Source organism: Stegostoma tigrinum, chromosome 3 (genome assembly GCF_030684315.1).
Source record: "Stegostoma tigrinum isolate sSteTig4 chromosome 3, sSteTig4.hap1, whole genome shotgun sequence".
Classification (NCBI taxonomy): Eukaryota; Metazoa; Chordata; class Chondrichthyes; order Orectolobiformes; family Stegostomatidae; genus Stegostoma; species Stegostoma tigrinum.
Genome location: NC_081356.1, coordinates 117507090 through 117532496, shown reverse-complemented (window position 1 = coordinate 117532496; position 25407 = coordinate 117507090). Strand labels below are relative to the sequence as shown.

The 25407-nt window shown below is 40.3% G+C and overlaps 1 protein-coding gene and 1 long non-coding RNA gene across 2 annotated transcripts in view; one reads left to right on the top strand and one right to left on the bottom strand.

Moving 5' to 3' along the window:
- Window positions 1-25407, top strand: part of tenm3 (teneurin transmembrane protein 3) — a 3293451-nt gene that overhangs the window by 1382401 nt on the left and 1885643 nt on the right. The window lies entirely within an intron of this gene.
- Window positions 1713-24567, bottom strand: LOC132209514 (uncharacterized). Its single transcript, XR_009445642.1, has 3 exons — window positions 24421-24567; window positions 22551-22613; window positions 1713-1935 (listed from the first exon to the last, which is right to left on the bottom strand). It is a non-coding gene; the product is annotated as an uncharacterized LOC132209514 (long non-coding RNA).

The following is a 25407-nucleotide window of genomic DNA, read 5'->3' as shown; positions in this document are numbered from 1 at the left end:
TGAAAGATGAAAGAACTAAACACCAAAAGAGAGTGGAGACCCTCACCAACAAGATACAATTCAATTGAGTGCAACTTCAAAGGACCTGAGGTAAAGTGAAGTCAATTGGAGTCAAAGGACGAACTTTGCAATTGAACAACCATCATTGATCCAAAAGACGCTGATTTGCTCTCCAATGTCAAAGGCTCAGGATGTCACTATGACATTTCTTAGGGTAAATATTCTTAATTAACCTATTCAGAGATGTCAGTACACACTGATGGAACAGATGAGCTTTGTGCCTTCTGGCACTGTGTCGTGAGACTTGACATTTCTTGGGGAATTTTTTTCCCTACTACCAAATTGCCCATAGTACTTTTTCCCCTGTTTATTAAACACATTTCTTGGAGAACTGTTCTCAGCCCACTATTTTCAGCTGTTTCATAAAGGACATTCCCTGCCCACCACCATGAGGTCAGGGGTGAGGATATTAATCAGTGCTTCCACAGTACTCAACTCAGCTCCAGTCGCATTTCCTCCAATGGTGAAGGGCTCAGCCTATACCAGACCTTGGATACTATTCAGTCTTGTTGTGACAAATTCAGTTGACATTTGTCATGTTTAATAAATATCTGTTGGGAACTTTGACTGCTGGAAAGATATCCATGCATGTGTATCAGGTTGCAGAGGGATCTGACATCTAGCTTTTTACGTCCAGGTACAGCCACCGAATAGCTGTCACAGGGAACCTTTAATATCCAATTTATGTCACCAACAAGCACTTCCTTGTTTTAGTTTGCATAAGATATAAGGTATAAGACTTGGGTTCTTATTGCGATAGTTGTCTTGAAGTTTGTTTACAGCTATTAATTATCGGGTCTAGAATCTATGCCTTAATAGAACATACAGTTGTTTTAAAAAGGCAGTCCAAGTTTGTTGAGCTAAATGGTGCAACTGGATCCTATGATTAGCAGAGCTAAACCTTTCATAATATGGAAAGGACTGGCAGAACAAAAGTTGGCTGAAGACATTTCTGCAATAAATTGTTGCTTAGATCACATTAAATGCCTTATTTCATTACTATTGTCATGTGGCAATTTCAGTTTGTGATATGACACATTCATGCACTGAGCTCACTGTGATTACCTGGCTGTTGTGGGACAACTTAAAATGCCAGCACTTTAAAAGAACAGCCTAGTTTGCCCTGTTCCCTGGTTGTTTCAATATTTCCTTGCAAAATATTATCCTTCAAGGATTTATTCAATTCTTTTTAGAAAACCATTTCCATCATACCATTAGACAAGTCATCATAATTTGCATGAAAAATGATTCTTCTCATGTTCTCTCTGCTTCATTTGTCAATCTCCATAAAAATATTTTCAATAAGTAATTTCAGGAGTCAAGCACCCCTTGGCCTTCTGTCATTCTGCAACTTACCTACTTCTGACTTTTTAACAATAGTAAAGTCTCTTCTGAGAACGGAGGAGTGTGTGGAGAAAGAATGAAACTTCAATATTCATAGCAACATCTTCAAAGAGAGAGCAGAATGTTCCATTGTAAAAGAGGCAAGCTCAATAGCAATCAGAGGCTTTTGCCTGCATTCATATTTTTTCATTTTTATTTTGTCAATCTCAATTGCAGTGATACAAGAACAAAGATACGTGTTGTGTATATTGAATTTACAGCAATCTGGTCATAGGCCATCACAGCACAATTACAGCACAGTCACTTAACATTACAGTTATTCTGGAACACTACAGTCTTCAGCTTTACACCATATCGGACAAATAAATAGGTAGAACCCAGACAATAAGTGTCTCATGTCCATTGTCTCAATTTCCATATGTTGGGCAATTTTCTTCCAATCAGAAGCATTAGAGATGTTAGCTCTAATCTTTCAAAGATTCCGAGCTTCTTCAGATATTCCAGTGGATTGGAAACCCAAATGTACGTCACCTTAATTCAATAAATGAGGCAGAAAGAAAGTTAAAATCACAGCTATTCATGTGGAAATGCTGGAATCCCTTTGAAAGGAGTTGGTAGCAGCATATTAGGAACATTATCGTTCGTACTTTTGCGAAAGGAACATCATGTTTGATGGATTTGTTTAAATTTTTTGAAGTTGAAGCAAGTAAGGATAGATTAATGGGAACCAGTAAATGCAGTGCATTTGGATTTCCAGGAAGCATTCAATTAATTATCAGATAAAATGTTACTGCATAAGAAAAAGCTCATGTGTTTGCTGCCACATGTTAACGTATAAAAGATTGGTTAAATAACTACAAACAGAAAGTTAGTATAAATGGAGCTTTTTGGAAGTTGACAACCCCATAGGAACTAGTGATGAACCTCAGCTGCTTGCAGTTTAGATGAATGCCTTGGATAAAGGGACTGACTGTATTGCTGCAAAATCTGATAACAATACAGCAATAGAGGAGGGTACAATGGTCTAGACATCCACCAAATTGAGTTGAGTCTGGAGCCCTTTAAAAACAGCAGCCAGGACTCAAACCCTGAATTCTGAGCCCTATTTCCAAGCTTGCTAGTTTTCAGGAATTTCTTGGTCTACATTGAAATCCCCATTTGGGATTGCTGACTCCGCTGGCTGAGGATTTGCAGAACCTACTCCTTCATTTTTTAAATAAAATCAGGTTAGCTTTTTGAAGAGTTGGAATCTTTGAGGAGTCATGCACCATAGTCTCCATGAAGGAACCTTTGGAAAGGTTTATTCTAAAGATCCCTAACCTGCCTTCTGAAATAACTGGTCTGGCTGCTTTCCTCCACCTCTTTCCATCTGCCCCCAATGCAAAGGTATGACTCTCTTTCCATCTTTCATACTCCCGATGTCATCACTTGTACCTCCTCCCAACCCACATTGCCTAGCATTTCCCCAAGCCAAAGTATTTCCCCATCAAAAATGCCCCATGGACACCCCCATGCTCATTCATCCATATTTCAAGTCATGGAGATATACATAATGGAAGCAAACCCTTCTATCCAACTTGTCCATGCTGACTTGATTTCCTAAGTTAGTCTTGACCTATTTTTTAGCATTTGGCCCATATTCCTCTAAACCGGAAGAGTCACCGGACCTGAAACATTAACTTTTTTTTACCTTCACAGATGCTGCCAGACCTACTGAGCTTTTCCAGAAGCTCTGTTTCTATCCCTCTAAATGCTTCCTGCTCGTGTACCAATCCAGATGCCTTTCAAATGTTGTAACCATAGCAGCCTCCGCCACTTCCTCTGGCAGTTCATTCCATACACGCACACCAGCCTCCGTGTGAAAAGTTGCCCCTTAGGTCACTTTTAAATGTTTCCCCTCAAAATAAACCTATTCCCCCTAGTATTGGACTCCCCTAACCTGCAAAAAAGACCTTGTCAATTCACCCTATCAATGTTTACCACAATTTTATAAACCTCTGCAGAATCACCCCTCAGCCTCTAATATTCCAGGCAACATAGCCCCATCCTATTCAGAGTCTCCCTACAGCTCAAGCCCTCATACACTGGCAACATCTTTGTGAATCTTTTCTGAATCCTTTTAAGTTTCATAACATCTTTCCTTCAGCAGGGAGACTCAAGGCAAGAGCAAGCAATCCGCCCTGAGATGCAGCCTGGTCCAATTGATGTGCTGGGTGCTTGTCCCGACATGCAACGTGTTCTGGTAACAGTATTCCAATGGTAGTTACCAGTCCATTCCAAAATGAATTGGAGAACTCATATTATTGAGATAAGCTTGAGTAATATTGAAGGTGATAAAGAACAATTATCCCCATTACGGGCGAAAGCTTCATCCCAACATCGAGGACTTGGATGGAAAATATATCCCAGTCGTAACAGGTACTTCTGGCTATGGTGACAGGGAGAATCAGACTAACATTGTCATGAGGCAGTGTGTGAAAAGTGTGAGGTGATTCACTTTGGAAGGAGTAACAGGAATACAGAGTACTGGACTAATGGTAAGATTCTAGGTAGTGTGGATGAACAGAGAGATCTCCGTCTCCATGTGCATAGATCCCTGAAAGTTGCCACCCAGGTTGATAAGGTTGTTAAGAAGGCGTACGGTGTTTTAGGTTTTATCGGTAGGGGGATTGAGTTTCGGAGCCGTGAGGTCATATTGCAGCTGTACAAAACTCTGGTGCGAGCACACTTGGACTATTGCGTACAGTTCTGGTCGCCACTTTATAGGAAGGATGTGGAAGCTTTGGAAAGTGTACAGAGAAGATTTACCAGGATGTTGCCTGGTATGGAGGGGAGGACTTATGAGGAAAGGCTGAGGGACTTGAGGCTGTTTTCGTTAGAGAGATGAAGGTTAAGACGTGACTTAATAGAGACGTACAAGATGATCAGAGGATTAGACAGGGTGGACAGTGACAGCCTTTTTCCTTGGATGGTGATGGCTAGCACGAGGGAACATAGCTTTAAATTGAGAGGTGACAGATATAGGACAGAAGTCCGAGTTAGGTTCTTTATTCAGATAGTAGTAAGGGTGTGGAATGCCCTGCCTGCGACAGTAGTAGACTCGCCAACTTTAAGGGCAGTTAAATGGTCATTGGATAAACATCTGGACGATAATGGAAAACTGTAGGTTAGATGGGCTTCAGGTTGGTTTCACAGGTCGGCACAACATCTAGGGCCGAAGGACCTGTACTGCGCTGTAATGTTCTATGTTCAATGTTCTATATTCTATGTTTTATGAGGCATACCATAGGGTATGGTAGGCATGTAATGAGGCGAATTTAGGGTAATCATGCAAGTAAACTAACCAAGCTTCACAAACAGAAACACTTCATGAAGTTTGACAAAAGTAAAACATTGAATGATAGAGCGAAAAATAAGACAACAGCATTCAAAAGTGTCCTGACTAAACTAAAACAAACTTAAGAGCATAAATAAATAGAATTCCTACAGTGTGGAAGCAGGCCATTTGGCCCATCAAGTTCACAACAACCCTCCAAAAAAACTCACCCTAACTGAGCACCCCTAACCCATCCCTGCAACCCTATATTTCCCAAGGCTAATTCATCAAGCCTGTACTTCCCCAAACACTATGAGTGATTTAGCATGGCCGATCCACCTAAGCTACAAAACTTTGTATTATGGGAGGAAACTGGAGCTTCCATTCAGACTCAAGAAGAATGTGCAAACTCCGCACAGGCGGTCACCTGAGGCTAAATTCAAACTCGGGTCCCTGGTGCTGTGAGGCTGCAGTGCTAACCACTGAGCCACCATGCCACCCTGTAAAAAAAAGGAGCAGGAGTAGACCATCAGACCCCTTGAGCCTGCTTTGCCATTCAATGAGATCACGGCTCATCTTTTCGTGGACTCAAATCCACTCACCTGTTCACTGTAACCCTTAATTCTTTTACTGTTCAAAAATCTGCCAGTCTTTGCCTTAAAACATTCAATAAGGTTGCATCAGCTGTTTCACTGGGGAGGAATCCCACAGATTCACAATCCTTTGGGTGAATAAGTCGCTCCTCACCTCAGTCTGAAATCTGTCCCCAGTTACTTTGAGGCTATGCCCCCAAATTCTAGGTTTAGCCGCCAGTGGAATTAACCAGCTTGCTTCTGTCTTATCTATTCCCTTCATAATTTGACATGTTTCTATATGATTCCCTCTCATTCTTCTAAATTCCAATGAGTATTCCCAGCCTACTCAATCTCTATTAATAAGCCAATCTTCTCGACTGCGGAATCAACCTAGTGAACCTCCTCTGCACCCCTGCTAGGACATCCGTTCACAAGTAAGGAGACCAAAGCTGTACACAGTCCCCCAGGTGTGGCCTCATCAGCACCCTATACAGCTGCAGCATGACTTTTAAACTCCATCTCTGTACCACTGCACAGCAGCATGCAGCAATATTTCACCTTTTAAATAATAGTCCATTTCACTGTCATTTCTACCAAAATGGATGTCGTCCCATTTACTAAAATTGTACTCCATTTACCAGACCGCCACCCACTCACAACTTATCTGTATACCTCCACAGATTTCAGTGTCTTCTGCATACTTTACCATTAGAGAATGAAGTCCTTGGTGTCACTGGATTATAACCACACATTTCAAAATAAACTGGGTTACAATATAATGGATGAATTAATATGTATATTTAGATATTTGTTAATTATTCACATATAATTCATTAATTCATACATTTAATAATTCGTTAGAAAACAGAATCAGGGCCAGAGGACTAGTGTTATTCTTTTATTCAGAATGGGGCAGAACTTGCTCAAGGAATTATAAAGGAGACTGCTCAACATCAGTGGTGAGAGACATAAAGGAATCCCAACTAAACTAGGGAAGCATATTCCGAAACATAAATAATTGAATAGTCAGCATGAACATAAAAAGAGAAAATTTTGCTTGAGCAATGTGATTGAATTTTTTGAGGAAATGAAGCAACAGCAGTGCAATGGAAGTGATGTATCTAGATTTGCCAAAGATCTTGCATTAATTGTTGCAATGATGACTTATGAATAAAATCAGAGGATTTGGAACCAAGGGACAAGTAGAATGGATTGTCAGTTGGCTTCAAGACAGAATGAAGGAAGTGAGAAAAAGAGGTAGTCGTACAATGTAGCAAAAGATATGAAGTTGTGTTCGACAAGAATCATGCTAGCACTACTGCTGTTCACAATTTGCATCAATGAAATGGAATTTAGAATCAAAAGCCCAATTTCTAAAGTTGCAGAAGGCACCTGATGGGGGTATCAACAATACTGAGGAGAACTGCAGCAAGTCATAAGACATCATTAATAAACTTGACAAAATTGGCAAATGACAGAGAAATAAATTGCACCACATATAAATAAACATAGAATGTTGTGGTAGGAGGAATGAGAGTGCATTTATTGAAAAGCCTAGGAAGGGCGCATGAGTATAGGGATCTCAGAGCAGAAATATACGAATTACTAAAAGTGGTGTCATAGTTCAGTATGACCACTTAAAAAAAAAACAAAGTATAAGGTCTTCATTGTAGATGGGTTGAAAGTGGGAAGGTAGATTAGATGTGCATGAAGTCTGTATTGATTCATACTGCTTCGTACCATACTGCATAAAAATATACAGGTACTGCAAAGGGTATAGAGAAGTTTTCTAAGGATAACACCAAAAGTGAAAGTATGTATCAGACCCGAATTGACAGACTGGGAGATAATGGGAACTGCAGATGCTGGAGAATTCCAAGATAATAAAATGTGAGGCTGGATGAACACAGCAGGCCAAGCAGCATCTCAGGAGCACAAAAGCTGACGTTTCGGGCCTAGACCTTTCAGGTCCTGAAAGGTCTAGGCCCGAAACGTCAGCTTTTGTGCTCCTGAGATGCTGCTTGGCCTGCTGTGTTCATCCACCCTCACATTTTATTATCTTGACAGACTGGGCCTCCTTTCTTTCAAAGAAGGTGAATTGACTAAATGAAGGATTTCAAACAATGGGAGGTTCCCATAGAGTGGAAACAGTGAGAATGTTCATTCTAATGGGGAAGAGCATAACTCGAGGCCATCAACGTGAGGTAGAAATCTGTTAGGAAATTCAGAACAAGCTTCTTTATCCAGTGCATGTTGAAAGCCATCATATGGAGGCCATTAAAGTGAATATTGTGGATACATTTTATTGGTGATGGTTACTGTTTAAAAAGGAAGAAAACAAAAAGAGCCTTGGTGATTTTGATTGTAGGAAAGTCACTCAGTTGTGCATGATAGCACTTCTGGATATAAAATGAATTTAAAAAAAGACAAGGTTGGACTTTAGTGGCGCAGTAGTAACATCTCTACTTCTGAGCTTGGGACCTGGGCTCAAGCTTCATCTACTCCACAGGTGAATGATAACAACTTTGAATAGGTTGTTTAGAAAATTCAAAATAAAGCAGGTCCAATTCCTTCGTGCCTTTGATGGTCTTCATTGCCTCTTATGGGCTTTGCATGCAAATATCTAATTAGCGAGTTTTGAGAAGATTTGTAGCTCAGGTTGAGGTTCTGGATGTGAGTTTGCTCGCTGAGCTGGAAGGTTCGTTTTCAGACATTTCGTCACCATTCTAGGTAACATCATCAGTGAGCCTCCGGTGAAGCTTCGTCGGAGGCTCACTGATGATGTTACCCAGAATGGTGACGAAACGTCTGAAAACTAACCTTCCAGCTCAGCGAGCAAACTCACACCCAAAATATCTAATTGTCCCTAGAGATGATTTACTGTTGGTTGTGAGCAGTTAAAAACAAAAAAAAGCACAAAAATAGTCACAATGATTTGGTGGTGGGAAACCAATTGGGTTCCATCCAAGAACGCTTCCAGATAGCTTTAAAGGAGATGAGAAAACAAATGAAACAGGCCTGGCTGCCTTGCTGGTGGTGGGATTGGTGTGAAAAAATCCAATTGGCTACATTGGTCCTTTACTGAAGGCAGTCAGTGGCTTAAAACAAATAAAAAATTAATGGTGCTTTAATGATGGGAAATAAAAGTATGTAAGAGCACTTCCACATATAAAACTTTTATAAAAGAAATTTTTAAAAAGCAATCCCAGAGATTGAAGGTATAGATAGTTCAGTTGGCTGGATGCCCAGTTTGCAATGCAGAAAAGTACCAACAGCACAGGCTTAATTCCTGTAAAGGTTGAGGTGACTATGAAAGACCCATCTTCTCAATCTCTTCCCTTGCCTGAGGTGTGGTTGCCCTCAGGTTAAACCAGCACCATTGTCACTTTCAAATTAGAGAGCAGGCCTATGGTTTTGTAAGAGTCTGGTGACTTTACCTAACATGGGAGCCGATGTACATTATCAATGATTGAGCTACCACAGCTTTTCCAGGTAGAGAATGACAGCGATTCTCTGCAGTCTGACTAATGACATTTGTCCCCATTTCAACCATAAATGATTTGTCCTTTCTTTAATAAAAAGAGGAAAATAAAAATAAAACAGACCCAGCAGGTCTGTCTGTTTTGAGCTGAGAATGGCTTATATACATCATGAGAAGTGACTGTATCTTGGCGTTCAAGAAGAAGTGATGTTCTTTTCCAGTTGGGCTTCCTGCAATACGACAGGAGTGAACACAGTTAGATTGGAAGAAAAACGGCGTAGAGCTAAAAGCAGTTTCTCAGATGGATTTGGAGTTGAGGAGTCATTTGTAACAAAAAAATTTACAGGTTCAGGTTCACAAGCCATTAAAATACTTTGAGTTAATGAAGCCAGTTGTGAACAAATAATGGAAGACTGGGACAAATGACAAATACCACAGAATATAAATTTTCAAATGTTATCTTAATTCTGTATAAAACATTAGTAGGACCACAGTTAGAGTTATGTGCACCACAGCTGCAAAAGAATGTTGACCTAACAGATAAACGACTGTTATATAGATTTTACAGGATAGCCCTTGGTATGACGAGTATGAAAATGGCGATGCAAAACTTTGAGAAATAGGAATAAAAAAGGATACAATCAAGATAGAACAGACTCGATAGAAACAAGATGAAATTGGAAATCACAGTGGGGAAAAATATAAGACTATTAGACATCGGAGCGAACATAGGCCATTCATTTCATCAAGTCAGCTCCACCATTCAGTTAGATCATGGCAGATTAGTCATCCTCAAATCCATTTTCATGCCTGTTCCCCATAACAGGCGATGCCCTTATTGATTAACAGTTAATCTATCTCAGCCTTGAATATGATTAAAACTCATCCTCAGCAGCCCTCTCTGGTAAATAGTTCCACTGATTCACAACACTCTGGAAGAAGAAATTCCTCCTCATCTCTTTCTTAAATGCCCTGCTAGCATCTTGTATGTTTCAAAATGGTCACCTCTCATTCTTCCATGTTCCAGCAAATCCCCTCTGAACCTCCTGCCTTTCGACTTGAAACTATGGCCCCTTGACATTGATCCTTCAGCAAAAGGAAGCAGTGGCTTTGTATTCATCCCGTCCACGCCTTTATCATCTCATAAACTTAAATCATATCTCTGCACAGCTCCAACATGACCTCCCTGCTGTTAGAGTCTCTACCATGACTGACTAAGGCAAGTACCATTCTTAACTGCACTATTAGCCTGTCCTGCCACCTTCAGGGATCTGCACTCCAAGGTCTGTGCGTTCCTCTGAGCTTCCCAGTATCCTGGCATTCATCAAATTCTCCCTAGTCTTGTTCTTTCTGCTGAAGTGCATCACCTCACACTGATGAGGGATAAATTCCATCTGCCGCTGATCTGCCTATCAAATCAATCCATTTATGTCATACTGTAGCCAAACACTTTCCTGCTCACCATTAGCCACTGGACCTATTTACGTATCAATGGGATCCGGTCAAACAGTCTTCAATGACCATCCTTTGTCACGAAGCCAATTTTAGATCCAAGCTGCCAGGTTATCCTGCGACTCATCTCAGCAGCTGCAAGCATCTTCCTTTGTTCAAGGTTTAACTCCAACCACCGGAGGCAACTGAAACAAAATAACCTGTTACTTAGATCATTGCAGTTTGTGGGACTTTGCTGAGTGTAGTTGACTTCTTTGCTTACAAAACAACAATGGCTGTATTACAGAAGCATGGAAGTAAAGAGCTTTAGAACATCCTGAAAATGGGAACAGCACTCTGCAGATGCAAGCACCTATTTCTGAATTATGATTTTTACTCAAACCTTTTAAAGCAGGTGAAAATAAATTGAATCTTTTTTAACTGCTTATTCTAATCTTAAACTTTTTTCTGGAACTACTTTGAATAATGATTCACACAAATGGTACTAGCTATATCCTTCCATTTGCACACACAGAATTATCTGGAAGTACTGGCCACTTTGTCAACTATTCTGACTACAGCAGAGAGAAATTCACTCTGACTTTCTATTGCAAGAGGACACTGTTCTCCAAGTAGGCAGTGAATTTTCCTTTTTCATTTTATGTTATGTATGACCTTTCCATGAAGAATTCATTGAGATTGTGGCCAATTTACCAATCCAGCAGATGGCTCCCATTCCAATACAATGATTTATGTGGCGAGTACATTGCACTGTCCAACATCAAAATTCTTATCAGGCAATATCAAGTGAGAGGAAATCAATTACATAATAATAGTTGAATGCATATTATTGAAAGATTCCAATAATGGACTGCAGGGAATATTTTGATCCTGGTTGCACCATTCAGCTGATGTTTTGAATTTTTCTTTTGTAAAGTATAGTACATCGGTAGGTTTCAAGCCCACCTGCATTTGTCAGATACGTATTCTTGGTGATGTCAAAATGAGAGATTGTTTGTCAGGGAAAAAGAAAGTACATTTTTAAGCTACATATGAAATAGCAGTGTCACATGATTTTTAAGTATAATCTATCCCTGAAACAACCAGACACATTTTACACTGAAAACAATATCCTTGTTTCAGATCACAAGCTTTGTGCTTCACTGATTTTCTTTTTGTTCCACTTTTGCCATTGTTGTTGCTCTGCAAACATCAGTGGGGAATTGGGCAAGTGTGTGAAACTTACAGGGTTATTCGCAAATGTGGGGCATTCATATGTTGGTGGAAACATTTGTGCTGGAATTAATTGCTGTTTTCTGAAGGATAGTTCTTTCAGAAACCCAGTTCACACGCAATTGTCTTCTTCTGTATTCATGATTCTAGGATTCTCTGTGCTAAAGTTGCTTAAAAATCAGCTCTTCTAACTTTGAAATCTCAAAGCAGCATGCGTAGCTCTGAATGATGTAGTGAAATTCTGCCTCTGACAATAGCGTAGAAATATGTTATACTAAAGTTATTTTAACACCCTCCAACTGTTTTAGTATCATTTTTATTTAGTTTAATAGAGAAATCCTCAATCTCACTATCAAGACAATTAAATCTGACTCCTGCTTGCTCTAGGTACTTTTGACTGTTCATTTATTTTCCTCCTTGGTTGATACCTCAGACAGATGTGCATATCCAATCATCCTAATTCATTCCAAGTTGAACTTTCATCCTCACATCAGGTATGCCAGATGAAAGTGTTTTGCTTGCCCACTCTCAGATCAGTATTCTCTGTCACAATTCAACTCAGCTTCAGTTCCTGGTGCAGCAGGTCTGACATCCAGTTTTTACAATGGGCAGTGAAAAATGAACCCCCAGCTGCTCATAGTCTCATAGGTCGTGTGGCACAATAGTAACATCCCTATCTCTGGGTTAGAAGCTCCAGTTTAGAGTCCCATCTCAGGAATCGAAGATCATGGAAAGTGTGTGACATGTCCTCAAATAGATTATCAATCTGCAAATTCTTCCACTATGTTCATGGCAGATTATAAAAACAGGAGAGTTTCCTTCTCAGTCAGCACCATGTGGTATCTACAAAACAACAACCTCCTCATTTTACTCTAATGTAAGTTCTTGTCATGAGCCAGAATTCTTTTGTTCTCTTCTCTTCCTCTCTCTGTCTCTGCCTCTCTCTCAATCTCATACACAAACACACACACACACACACACACACACACACACACACACACACACACACACACACACAGAGTTCCCATGTTCAGTTTGCACTGGCGAAAATATGAATTGTTAAATGCTTGTGAAAACATGGCTTGAAGCCTATTTATTCCAAAAAACACTGCATTCAAGAAAGGACTGGATTCAGAGAGAGGGTAAGGATAAGCAAAAGTAAGTGACAAAATGTGTTGTAGTGATAGAATGCAGTCAGTATGACAAATTAAAAGGAAATGGGAGGGTCGCGAGCAGAATGCATTGCAATTGGAAAATTAATTGGAAAGGGCAAGTGGATAGCAATGAAAGAATGAAGAGTAGATTGAAGGCGAATGGACAAACTATGGGAAATCAGTGGCATTGAAATGGCAGATAAATAGATGACAATGGGATAAAGTCAGAAAGATGATACAAGAGGCAAGAGGAAAAATGCCATTAGCTTTTGACACAACATCTGACAGAAAAACATGTATGGCACTGGAGGATGTAGGTAAATTGTTTCTCATTATCTTTGATACAGGCAATCAGGTAGAGAGATTCTTGCAAAGTGCCTTAAAAATTGGTAGAAATGCATTTTCAAAAGCTATTTCCAGTGCCAAATGAATATTCTCATGAGCTTCATTTTCAAATTGTCCTTTGTGCCTTCCAGTTGCTGAATTGTCGTGTTTATTAGCCAAAAACAAATTGAACAGTTCTTTGTCATTGTAATGGAATCTGATTTTGGAAACAAGTCCTTCCCTTTTGATTGCAAATCTTTTATTACTTGAATCTTAGGATAGTTAAAGTTCCTGTTTGTTACAATTCCATTTTTATAAAATTTATCAATAGCTACAAAATCTTGTGTAGTTTTGTTTCTGTCTGTTCAATGGGAAAATCAAAGCCCTAATAGAGGGTGAAGAAAAAGTGGACCAGCAACACCAGATATAGAGTCTGAATAATCAGTCAGAAAATGAAGCATTGTCTAGGCACCATCTGAAAAAATTATGCAAGATCACACCTGAATTGGGTTCCAGTTGGAAAAGCGTAGTTAAAGATTTTGTTGGTTTGAATGTCAATGAAATAGCTCCAGGCAAGGGTGAGTAAAGACAAGAAAACAATCAATGTTGCATTGAGTTTCTGCATCGAAGTCATTAATATAAATTAGAAGTTGTGTGCTCTTGACTATCCTGGAACATTATCCTCCCATGACCTTAATGTAACCAAATAAAACCAATGATTGTTATGGTTTGCCTTTCATCCTATTTCTAATCTGCTCTCAAATCCAATGCCATCAATTTTAATCAATAGCTAATTGTCATTTTAAAAATAGATATCTTAGTACACATAATATAAACCTTTCCTTAGTTCAGTTAGAACAGTGTCTTCTCAATAATGTCAAAGCAATGAGCACTTCAAATTTTCATGTAGACTCTAGTTTATCCCTCAATTGTTGGGTTTACTTTGATGTGTCTTCCACTGATTACTCCGAGAGGAATACAGCACAAACATAATTATTCAAAGACATGGATTAAGGTTGTGTCGAAAAAAAATCAGTCTTCAAATTTGTGGCATATGCTGCCTTGGAACACTTTGATGTAATGTGATATTGCCTTGAAACATGTATGCCTGATATATTTTCCTATTTTAAAATCATATTGTTGATGACTTGTAGTCTTGTAGTATAATTTGACTTGCTAATCAACAGGAACAGGCCTTGCACCATTGTGAATGGCCAGTCAGTGTGATTTGTTAGTAGCTGAAACTTTGAAGTAACTATATTTTGCCATCCTTTGCTTAATGAGCTGGTAAGTATTGATCTTGCTGGTGACATTGGCTGTGATACCATAGGCTACTTAAAGACGACATAAATCTCAATTTCTAAGATGTTTCAGGGCTGTTTAAAGACACGTAATTGGGCTAGGAGCCAATGGTAATTCCACAATATGAGAGTTGAACTCACGCTAATTCAATGAAAAAATGCCATTTGGGATGCCATCCATTTTGCAGGATGTATACAAGCATTTAAAATGCCTCACAATTTGTGAAATATCGTGGTTTATTCTGTTGTTTCATTCCAAAGAAATTTTTCTTTGGCACTAATCATTCCAAATGCTGTCCATTCTTCTTTGCTCCTTGACTGACCTCACCTACTTTTCTAACTCTAGTCTGTTTGCAATTATAAACTTGAGTTAAAGACCAAATTTGGTTCCAAAGTGGTGGTGAGGACATAGGCTCAAATCTTTCAATCAGCGTCAGACCCAACACTGATCAGGCAGAAGCTGTGAGTATTTACTGGATTATGTTTGCTTGGGTATGACTTCCAATAAAGCAGCCAGTAGAATTTCTTCAGCACAGAAATCCAGAGTAGGCAATAGCAAAAAGAATCAGCAAGAAGCACATGCCCCTCTTTTTACCACACTAGCTACTGAAAGGTGCGTAAAAATGTCCAGTGTGAATTTCTGTGAAAGGATGGTTGATGAATGAATGACTGAATGAGTAGACTGGCAGTGTGGGTATGTTGTTGAGATAAGTAGCCAAAACAATGAGGTGATGATTCCATGACTCAGTTGGTTGAGCCAGGGTAGGCTGCAATGGTGCTCGTCATGGGAGTTAGTGTGCGATTCAGGCAATCAATATGAATAACTGAAGGATCAACTGCATAGTTACCTCGGAGAAATTTTCTGTCAAACATTTCATGGTTAAGTATGTGAGGTTATCATCCCAGACAAACGATCAAACTAATGTTACAACTAAGAAGCATATTGTTATAGTAGGCAAAGTGTTAGATCCAAAATTAATTCCAGCAGGTTCCCCTGTTTTGAGAAAACTGAAATAAACTGTGTGTGCAATGTGAGAGCAGAAATACCATTTACAATGCATGTACAATTATTTCTAACAGTTAGTACATAGTAATTATGAGTAATCAGTTGTGATCAATCATCCTGGCTTGCGTATCAAGTAACAATTGCGACCAATGCAGATTCCATGAATTTCTCAGCAGCTCCCTCCTAGATATTAATGATACAGTGGGTCAACAAACATAATTAAACTTCATAAAATATTACAGCTCTTCACCTTTCCTTCTCTGTCCCTGAAACCCACTTCTCCAGAACTGCACCATTATGTACTGCCTTAACATCCGCTCCTATTCTGATCATTCATACTCCTTTCCCAGGGCTACACACACTTGGACTTCAAATTTGGACTCCAGCATTAATTCACAAGTATCAACCAAGATCTTTCCTGACAGCTATCTTCAACCAGCCTTTGTGTGTTTTTTCCCGCTTGGACTCTGATCTTGATCACTTGCATCGATAAAATATTGCTTGTCAGTTTTTCAACCACCTGTCTTGATTGTACTGAACTATGCATAGCAGATGTCTACCTCTGACCTCTCATAGCACCTAGGATTTCCTGAGCCCCCAATAAACTGTCCTCTTCAACCTCCCCATGACTTCGCTGAGCCCTCAATTCAAGAACCTATGCAGTTCAGCTGCCTCTCACAGCACAAAGTCAGAATTCACATGATACCAAAAGCACTGCTCCTTCGTCAAATGAAGTCATCTTAGCAGCAGTTAACAGAAGCACTGTCTAACATGGAGCATCTGTCTGCAAGCAATTGTAACCTTTCAACCCTTTTTCTTTTACCCCTAAACTGTCCTGAGTGACCTAATGAAAACTTTGAACTATGTCACTCAACTATTTCTGGACAGAATTGAATCTCGCCACTTAGCAATTCTTAGATCTGTCTGTTCCTTTAAAAGTCATTGATTGAAGTTTGTTCATCCATAAAATAGACGCCAATACAGGATTCCATCGCCAAAAATTAGAACTGTCCAAAGGCTTTGACTGTGGCCCAGGTTTGGAGAATTTTTTGAAGGGTCTTGGAGAGTGTGGAAACTGTCCACATTCCCCAAGCAACTCCCACAGAGGTCAACACATTAGGATGTCCAAGGTGTCAAATTATGGATCTTGGGTGGTTAGCCCAGCCTCCAACAGTCCAGAGGGAACAAGATCCACCATGTCATTCATAGCTTTTTTTTAATCTTGAATGACCTGTGTAAAGTTTTACAAAGTCGAAAACAATCAGAAAAGCAGATGCTAAATCAGAATGTTAAAATATATCAGAATGTCTGTATAGGGAAAATTGCCATCAATCTTTTTCTATTATTTATGATACACCTACAAAAGCTTAAAGTTGTTTTTTGCTAAAACGGGAAACAGATAGTATTCTTCATTCACACAATTAAAAATTCATTAATGCAAAATCAAAGTATATTATCTAGCCTTTGATGTTCTTAAATTATTTAATTCTGCTCATAGTTCTTTCAGGAGTTATTTACTTTTATTATATAAATTAATAGAACAGTATTCCAGCACACTAGGTTGCACTATGTATTCAAATGCAGGGTATTTACAGATATATTTCTTTGACCAGTAATTAAGCAACTTTAAAAATAGTGTCACCAATACAGCTTGTTTCCAGGGAGAAAGCACAATGCAGTTGGACTGAAACAATGAGAGCACGATTCCGAACTCATAAATCCAATACATTTCTGCTGATTTACCAACAAGCAGTAACATGGGGTGGCATTTAATCCAGGTTTCTCCCATCCACTGGAGAGCAAATAGGGGCATCACCTTGGGGAAGGCTAGCCATAACACATGATAATGAGATAACTGGAACTGCTGATGCTGGAGAATCTGACATAACAGCAGGCCAAGCGGCATCAGAGGAGCAGGAAAGCTGACTTTTCGGGCCTAGACCCTGCTGTGTTCATCCAGCTCCACAACTTGTTATCACACATGATAATGAAGCAGGCTTGTGGCCAGCGTTGAGTCTTCCCCACAATCTGAAATTTGGGCCAGTGTTGGGGGTCCAGTGGGTGGATGATCGGGGTGAATGTTGGAAATCCTGCCCTCTAAAAGCTCCTTCCCGAGTGCATATGGTGCTAGCAGAGACATGTGTCAAAGTGGGGTCAAGGGTGGTGACATGGTGGACCTGAAGATATTTGGAGGGCGGGAACAGCATCAAAGGGCATGATAAACAATAAGAGGGGGGGTTTATTGGCAGTGGCCAGCACCAAGGCCTTCGCAGAAAGTTGTGTAAAGAGGCAGGCCAACAGCAATATATAATTTCAGTGGTCAGGGTGAGTTTAGTAAGATACAACAATCAATCATGCTGGGCTGCACAGTGAAAAGCCCTGAAATAAAACTCACTCCAGCTCATAATCACTTAACCTCGAAAGTAAGATTCAAACTAATAATTCTAATGATTTTACATTCCACGAAAATAACATATATGTTCTGTAGTGTTGCTAACGCTAACATGCAGCCCATGCATGTTTATGTTTATGACGCCGAAGGTCATGTAATGAGATTTATGGGTTCATTCTAAAGCTGGCAGAAAAGTGCTTATTTGCAGAAATTCCTTACCATGTTGAAGCATTTGTTATAATGTAAAATGTATTTGTAAAATGCCCACTGGAACAGAATGAATAAAATATGACAAGATGATATAAAATATATGCATGTATACATCTCAATCAGTCCATTTTCAAGTATACGGCACACAGCAGTCCTGTTTGAAGAATCTTCTGATTGCATGTGTTTTAATACATCAGCAGGTTATTTTTCCATGGGCAATTTCATCATAGAACCCCTACAGTGTAGAAACAGGCCGTTTGACCCAGCAATCCACACTGACCCTCTGAAGAGCATCCCCACAGGACCCATTTCCCTACCCTTTCCCTCAAACCCCACATTTCCCATGGCTAATCTACCTCACCTACATATCCCTGGACACTATGGGCAATTTGGCACAGACAATCCACAGACTAACTTGTACATATTTAGGACTGTGAGCATCTGACAGAAATCCATGAAGACACAGGGAGAATGTGTAAATTTCACACAGACAGTCACCCAAGTGTGGAATCGAACCCAGGTCCCTGCTGCTGTGAGGCAGCAGTGCTAAGTGCTGAGCCACTGTGCCACCCCAAGGGGACAAAAAGCCACTGGCTCTCAACTTTTCCTTCTTCAAGCATTGAACTCAGGACCTTCAGTTTATGAGACTGATTTTGGGAAGCGGGTTTGCATGAATGGATATTCTGACCGCACTCCTCTGTGTTCAAATGGATCCCTTCCACTCTGGGTTTATCAGAAGATAGCAGGCTTATGCCCAGGCATCTTTATACTATCAAGGGAGAAACAGGCATGTATTTCCAAATTAGAATATCTTATTGGCAAGAATGTTTCCCTACTTGAAGGCTCACCCCAGCTCTTTGGAATAACTTATACTAGATGCGTTTGTGTGTACATTCCTGCGTATAAGTGTTGCTGGCATGGCCAATATCTATTGCTCACCACTACTCCACAAGAGGGACTTCTTTTTTATTTAACCTATTTTTCTAATCAATCGATTCAGAGGTATTATGACACAGCTCTGGAGTGGGTGAGACTTGAACTTGGGGCTCTTGGTTCAGGGGTAGGGACACTACCATTGTGTCACAAGAGGGCACTTTGTATAATAATCCCTACGAGGAATGCCTAATTCATGTTGTTGTGGAGCTTATTGTGTGCAAGTTCCCTTGGTAACAGGCAATGGCTTACCCATCACAAAAGAATAAATCAGACCTAGATAACAAAGTGTGAAGCTGGATGAACACAGCAGGCCAAGCAGCATCTCAGGAGCACAAAAGCTGACGTTTCGGGCCTAGACCCTTCATCAGAGGAAACATCAGCTTTTGTGCTCCTGAGATGCTGCTTGGCCTGCTGTGTTCATCCAGCTTCACACTTTGTTACCTTGGATTCTCCAGCATCTGCAGTTCCCATTATCATTAATAAATCAGACCTGCTCCCTTCACTCCCATCTCACCTTTGATGGTTTACATTGTCCTGAACTGATTTTCCCTTGCAAATATTTAATAGACTGTAAGGGGGATCACTGGTGGCAGTTTGTGGTTTTACACTAAAGAGACAGTCACAGTGATTTTGGTGGTAGGAAGGTTGGTCAATTGTGAGTGATAACCCAGAGGGTAGAAGTGCAAAAGAAACTAGACCAAGAGGGCTCATGTGATGTAATGGTAGTGTCCCTATCTTTGAGCCAAGAGGCCTGAGTTCAAGTCCCGCCTGCTCCTGAGGTGCATGATGACATCTCTGATCAGGCTGATTAGGAAAGAACAAAGGCAGATCCAGCACAGGGGATTGCAATGTTTTATTTCTCTCTCAAACTCCCATTTTGATTTAGCCCATCCTCTCCCCCTATCCCTACCTCACCTCTGATGGTTTACATTGCCTGCAATGGGCTTTGCAGGCAAATATCCAGTTGGCTGCATGAGTGATTTACTGGTGGCCATTAATAGTAAAACAAAATTCATGCTGTTTGGTGGTGAGAAAGCCATTCAGTTGTGTATAGGTGTGATTCTAGGTTTGTAAAAAAATAAACAGACCCAGGGATGAGTCTGCAGGACTGTCTAACCTGGGCTAGGACTGGCCTGTGCACATCATGAATAGTGGCTCTATTTTGGTATTCAATTCTGTGAACAACAGTCAGTGCTGGGCCCGCTGCTTTTTGTCATTTATATAAATGATTTGGATGTGAATGTAGGAGAAATGGTTAGTAAGTTTTCAGGTGACACCAAAATTAGAGGTGTACTGGACAGCGAAGAATGTTATCTCAGAGTACAACTGGACCCTGGTCAGATGGGCTGATGGGCTAACAAGTGGCAGATGGAATTTAATCTAGATAAATGTGAGGTGCTGCATTTTGGAAAGACAATTCAGGGTGGGACTTACACAATTAATGGTAAAATCCTGGGGAGTGTTACTGAACAAAGAGGCCTTGGAGTGAGAATTAATCGTTCCATGAAAGTGGAGCCACAGGTAGATAGGATAGTGAAGAAGACATTTAGCACTCTTGCAATTAATGGTCAGTGCATTGAGTATAGCAGTTAGGAGGTCATGTAGCAGCTGTACAGGGCATTACTTAGGCCACTTTTGGAATTCTGTATTCGGTTTTGGTCTCCCTGATGCAGGAAAGATGTTGTGAAACTTGAAAGGGCTCAGAAAAGATTTACAAGGATATTGCCAGGATTAGAGGGTTTGAGCTATAAAGAGAGACTGAATGGGCTTTGGCTATTTTCCCTGGAGGGTTGGAGGATGAGGGGTGACCTTATAGAGGTTTATAAAATCAAGAGGGATATGGAAAGGGTGAATAAGGAAGGCCCCTGGGTAGGGGATTCAAAAACTAGATGGAATAGATTTAAGATGAGGGAGAAAAAATTTTAAAGGGACCTGAAGGGCAACTTTTTCACACAGAGGGTGGTGCTCGTCTGGAATAAACTGTCAGAGAAAGTGGTGGAGGCAGGTTCAGTTACAGCATTTAAAAGGCATCTGGATGGGTACATGAATAGGAAGGGCTTAGCGGGATATGGGCCAAATATGGCTAAATGGCATTAGATTAATTTAGAACATCTTGTCAGCATGGATGAGCTAGACAAAAGGGTCCATTTCCATGCTATATAACTCTGTGACTACCACAATAAATCCAGTTGGACGTCCTGAGTTTCATACCCTGATTTGAACTCCAGAACATAAAGGGAGGTGATGGCTTTGTGGAATTATCACTGCACAGCTAATCCCCACTCAGGTAAAGTTCTGGGGACCTGGGTTTGAATCTTGTCATGTCAGATGGTGGAATTTCAAATCATTAAAAATCTGGCATTAAGTCTAATGATGACAACAAATCTGTTGTCGCTTGTCAGAAAAATCCAGCTGATTCACTCCTCTCCTTTAAGGAAGGAAACTGCAATCCTCACCTGATCTTGTCTATATCTGACTCCAGACCAACGGCAGTGTGATTGACTTTTAATTGCCCTCACACAATTAGAGAAGGGTAATAAATGCTGGCTTGGCCAGTGATATCCTCTCATCCCATGAATGAATAAAAAAAATGAACCATTTATCAGTAACATCAGGAAGTTGTCATCAAAGGACAGTGCAAATACAGAATCAGCTTCCAGCAAAATGTTGATGACCGGTGTAACTTTCCATGTTGATTACAAAACGCGGAAATCAAGGAAGACCTTGTTATGGTTGCAATATGTTGGTCAAACTGTCTGAAATGTTGAATACTTGATGTCCACCTGTTTCTTTCATCGGTCCCTTCATTTTCAAAGCAAGAGCCTCTTGTACAATGTGTCCCAATGTCCTTGTTAACCAAAATGTTTATTTTAATCTTTTATCTTCTTGCTGCAAAGCAGCGAGGTTTGAACTAACTTGCTGGTGAAATACTAGCATGGAAACCGGACTCAGAGCCACTCATTTGTTTTCAATACAGGCTGATTCACATGATGAGTGAGGATTTTGTTTCAATAAATTTACAATTACTTTTTCCTATATAAAGCAGATGTTATACCACTTCTGAAAAATAAAGCAAATATAACTCCCTCAAAATTCTACCTTTCAGTGCCTCTTTGGTGCTGGCCTACACTTTCACTGTGATGAGCAGAAAGCACACATCAATCGATAAAGGCTAAAGCATTAATAAGCAGGGATCATGCCAGGAACAAGTGTGAGGGAGTCTTACATATCACCATACAGCAACACTGATTTGCCTTGAGACGGCCTAGCATTGTCTACACTCAGAAAAATCTGATGTTAGTCTGCCCATTAAGCTGCATCCAAGAAGATAAGATTTTAAAATATAGTCAGCTCCAGTTGTTGCATTTTTTTATTTACTTGTGGTATGTGGACATCGATGTCAATCTATCTCGAGTTACCCTTGAGAAGGTGGCACTGAGCTGCCTTCTTGAACTACTGCAGTTTCCATAAAATGTGGTACACCTACAATGCTGTACAGAAAGGTGTTCCAGGATTTTGACCGAAGACACTAAGGGAATGGTAGTATAATGCCAAGACAGGGTAGTGAATGGCTTGCAAGGGAGCTTGCAGGAATTCGTTGTCATTGTACCCCATGCCAAAAATTCTCAGCCAGAGTCTTTTACTTGATATTTTTTCATTAATATTTTAAGGTGGAGCTGGTGATATCATTTGTTGGATCCCTTCAGTCGCTGTGTACGGCCTGAACGAATTACAAAGCCATGTGGTGCCAGAGTTCTATTAATATTACTAGAATTGCATTCCTTACCTTCGGGTTCACCTGATAATTCTGCATGACATCATCAGAACTGGCTTGAAGGAACTATTGAGCCTGAAAATATGAGGGAGTTTAATTAGCCTGAAGCTGAAGCAGTCTGTGTTAGTGATTATATCCACGGATTTTTTTTGCACTATTGGGCTCCAAGCCAATTCCCTGGGTGACTTCAGAACGTAGTTTAAGTAAAACATTTCCTATCCACAAGAGCAACAGAAGTAAATGGTGAATTTTATTTGAGTTTTCAGAAATCTATACTTTACACACATTCTGAAATCACACTTCAAAAGGAGTGCCCCATTCCTGTTGAACGTTTGTTCTGCATTTGTAAAACAGTGATCCAACTTGACTTGGTGACCTGTTAGATTAATATTGCCTTATTTCTTTTGGCACAGAAGAAACAGAAACTTCAAAAGGCAAGTTTTGTGCCTACTGCCTTCATTCTCCCATGCCTTCCAGCATGCATGAGCCAGTAGCCAATTCTCTATTTGGGCCTTGGCTGAGCGCCAAGAGGAAACTTCTGGAGTTCTCAAACTTCACCTCTTGGCACCCAGCTATGTGCTTACTTACAGAGATAATGGGAACTGCAGATGCTGGAGAATTCCAAGATAATAAAATGTGAGGCTGGATGAACACAGCAGGCCAAGCAGCATTGCTCTCTGATGAAGGGTCTAGGCCCGAAACGTCAGCTTTTGTGCTCCTGAGATGCTGCTTGGCCTGCTGTGTTCATCCAGCCTCACATTTTATTATCTTATGTGCTTACTTTAGTCCATTTTGAGTGGGCAATTACACAGCATGCCAATCATGAGGCTTGCCAAACGATATCAGCCTGGCGACTCACAGGATCTCCCAGGATATTTTGCCTGCACCATGTGTTAACTCCTCAAAAGGCATTAAAATTCTACCTGTAAGCACACGCGAGGACACAATTCGGCCAACTGTGCCGATATCCAGCTCTTTGAAAGTGTTCTGATGAAAAGTCACAGACTGGAACTGTGAACTATGTTTACCCTGCTTCTAGATACTGCCTGATCTGCTAAGTATTTCCAGCACTTTCTGTTCTTATCTTTGAAAAAATTACCTGATTGTTTCCCTCTTCTTCTCTTTACCCGATAGTCATGCAAATTTGTCCTTTTCAAGCATGCATCCAATTTTAAAGGTTCCCTTTAAATCTGTTTCCACCACCTTTTGGGGGATAATAACTTGAAGCTTCTGAGAACTGTGATTTTAAAAGTAAATCTGTGTGATAGTTCTTTTGGAAGAGAATGTGTGAATAACAGTCCATTGCAAGTGATTCTCAACCTTTTCATTGAATGTTTTATAATACATTTTGGTGAATATTGCATCGAGAGAACAAAGGTATTTGGTGCATTCTACACAACAGGGAATGTGCTTACACACCAGCCACCTCCTGGTCTTTAGGACTGACTGTTATCCTGCGTTGTGTCTGGGAGTATTGTGTTTTGATCTAAAAGGGAAATTTCAAACCCTACATTGTCCAAATTTCTCATTATGGGCGACTTCCTGAGTGTACAATTTGAGGCCAAATCAAAATCTCAGCATAGCTATTGTTAAATGTTAGTCATTGGATTCAACTTTGTGGCTTTTTCAGTTCTGTTGCTGCTGAAACCATCATCCTGTTATTTTGAGACTCATTCATTCCACCGCACTCCTCCCAGCTTTGCACCTTCTATTCTCCATAAACGTGAAGACATCCATCTGCTGTCAGTGTCTTAATTTACAACAAATCACATTCCTTGATCACTTCTGTGCTTGCTAATTTACATCAGGCCCCTTCTGCAGCAGCAGCAGCATCTCAATTTAAAATTTCTCATCCTTGTTTTCAAGTCCCCCATGACCTTACCTCTCCCAATCTCTGTAATCTCCTCCTCCAACACCACAAATCTCTCAGACATTGATTGCGTCTAAGACAGGCTGCTGTACATTTCCAATTGTCACTGCTTCCCCATTGCTGGATGTGCCTTCAGTTATCCAGGCTTTAAGCTGTGGAATTTCCTCATTGCAACTCTTCGTTTTGTGCACTTCCTTGTGCATGTGACTTTACGTAGTTGCTGTTGTGTGGTTGTTTTCTAATGCTCCTGTGAAGCCTCTTGGGATGTTTCATTATATTAAAAGGTGCGACACACATGTAAATTTGCTTGCAGAAGACCAGAATAAGTAGCAGCACAAGAAGACTATTCAGCCCTTTGAATCTGCTGTGCTATTCAGTGAGATTATGGTTGATTATCTATTTTAACATCATGCTCCTGCTTATTCCTACAGCCCTTCATGTATTAGATATGCAGAAATCTATCAATCTCAGTCTTGAACTTATGCTATGACTGAGGTTTCACTGCCTTGTGGGGTTGAGCATTCAAACTGACGCCCACCCACTGAGTAAAGAAATTCCTCCCAAACCTAATCCTCATGGCCTTCCCCTTATTGTGAGACTCCGTCCCCTCATTCCATATCCCACTAGTTGATGGAAACATCCTTGCTGCAATTATGCTGCTGACATCTATATGTTTGAATGAGATTACCTCTCACTCATCTAAACCCCAGCGAATAAAGACTCAGTCTATTAATCTTTCATCATAGAGTCATACAGCAAAGAAACAGACCCATCAGTCTAACCCATCCAGGCTGACCAAGTTTCCCAAACTGAACTAGCCCTACTTGCCTGCATTTAGCCAATATCCCTCTGAAACCTTCCTTTTCATGTACTTTTCCATTTTTAAAAAATGTTGTAACTGTACTTGCATCTGGCAATTTATTCCACATATAAACTACCCTTGGTGCGAAAATGTTGCCCCTCAGATCCCTTTTAAATTTTTCTTGCCTCACCTTAAAA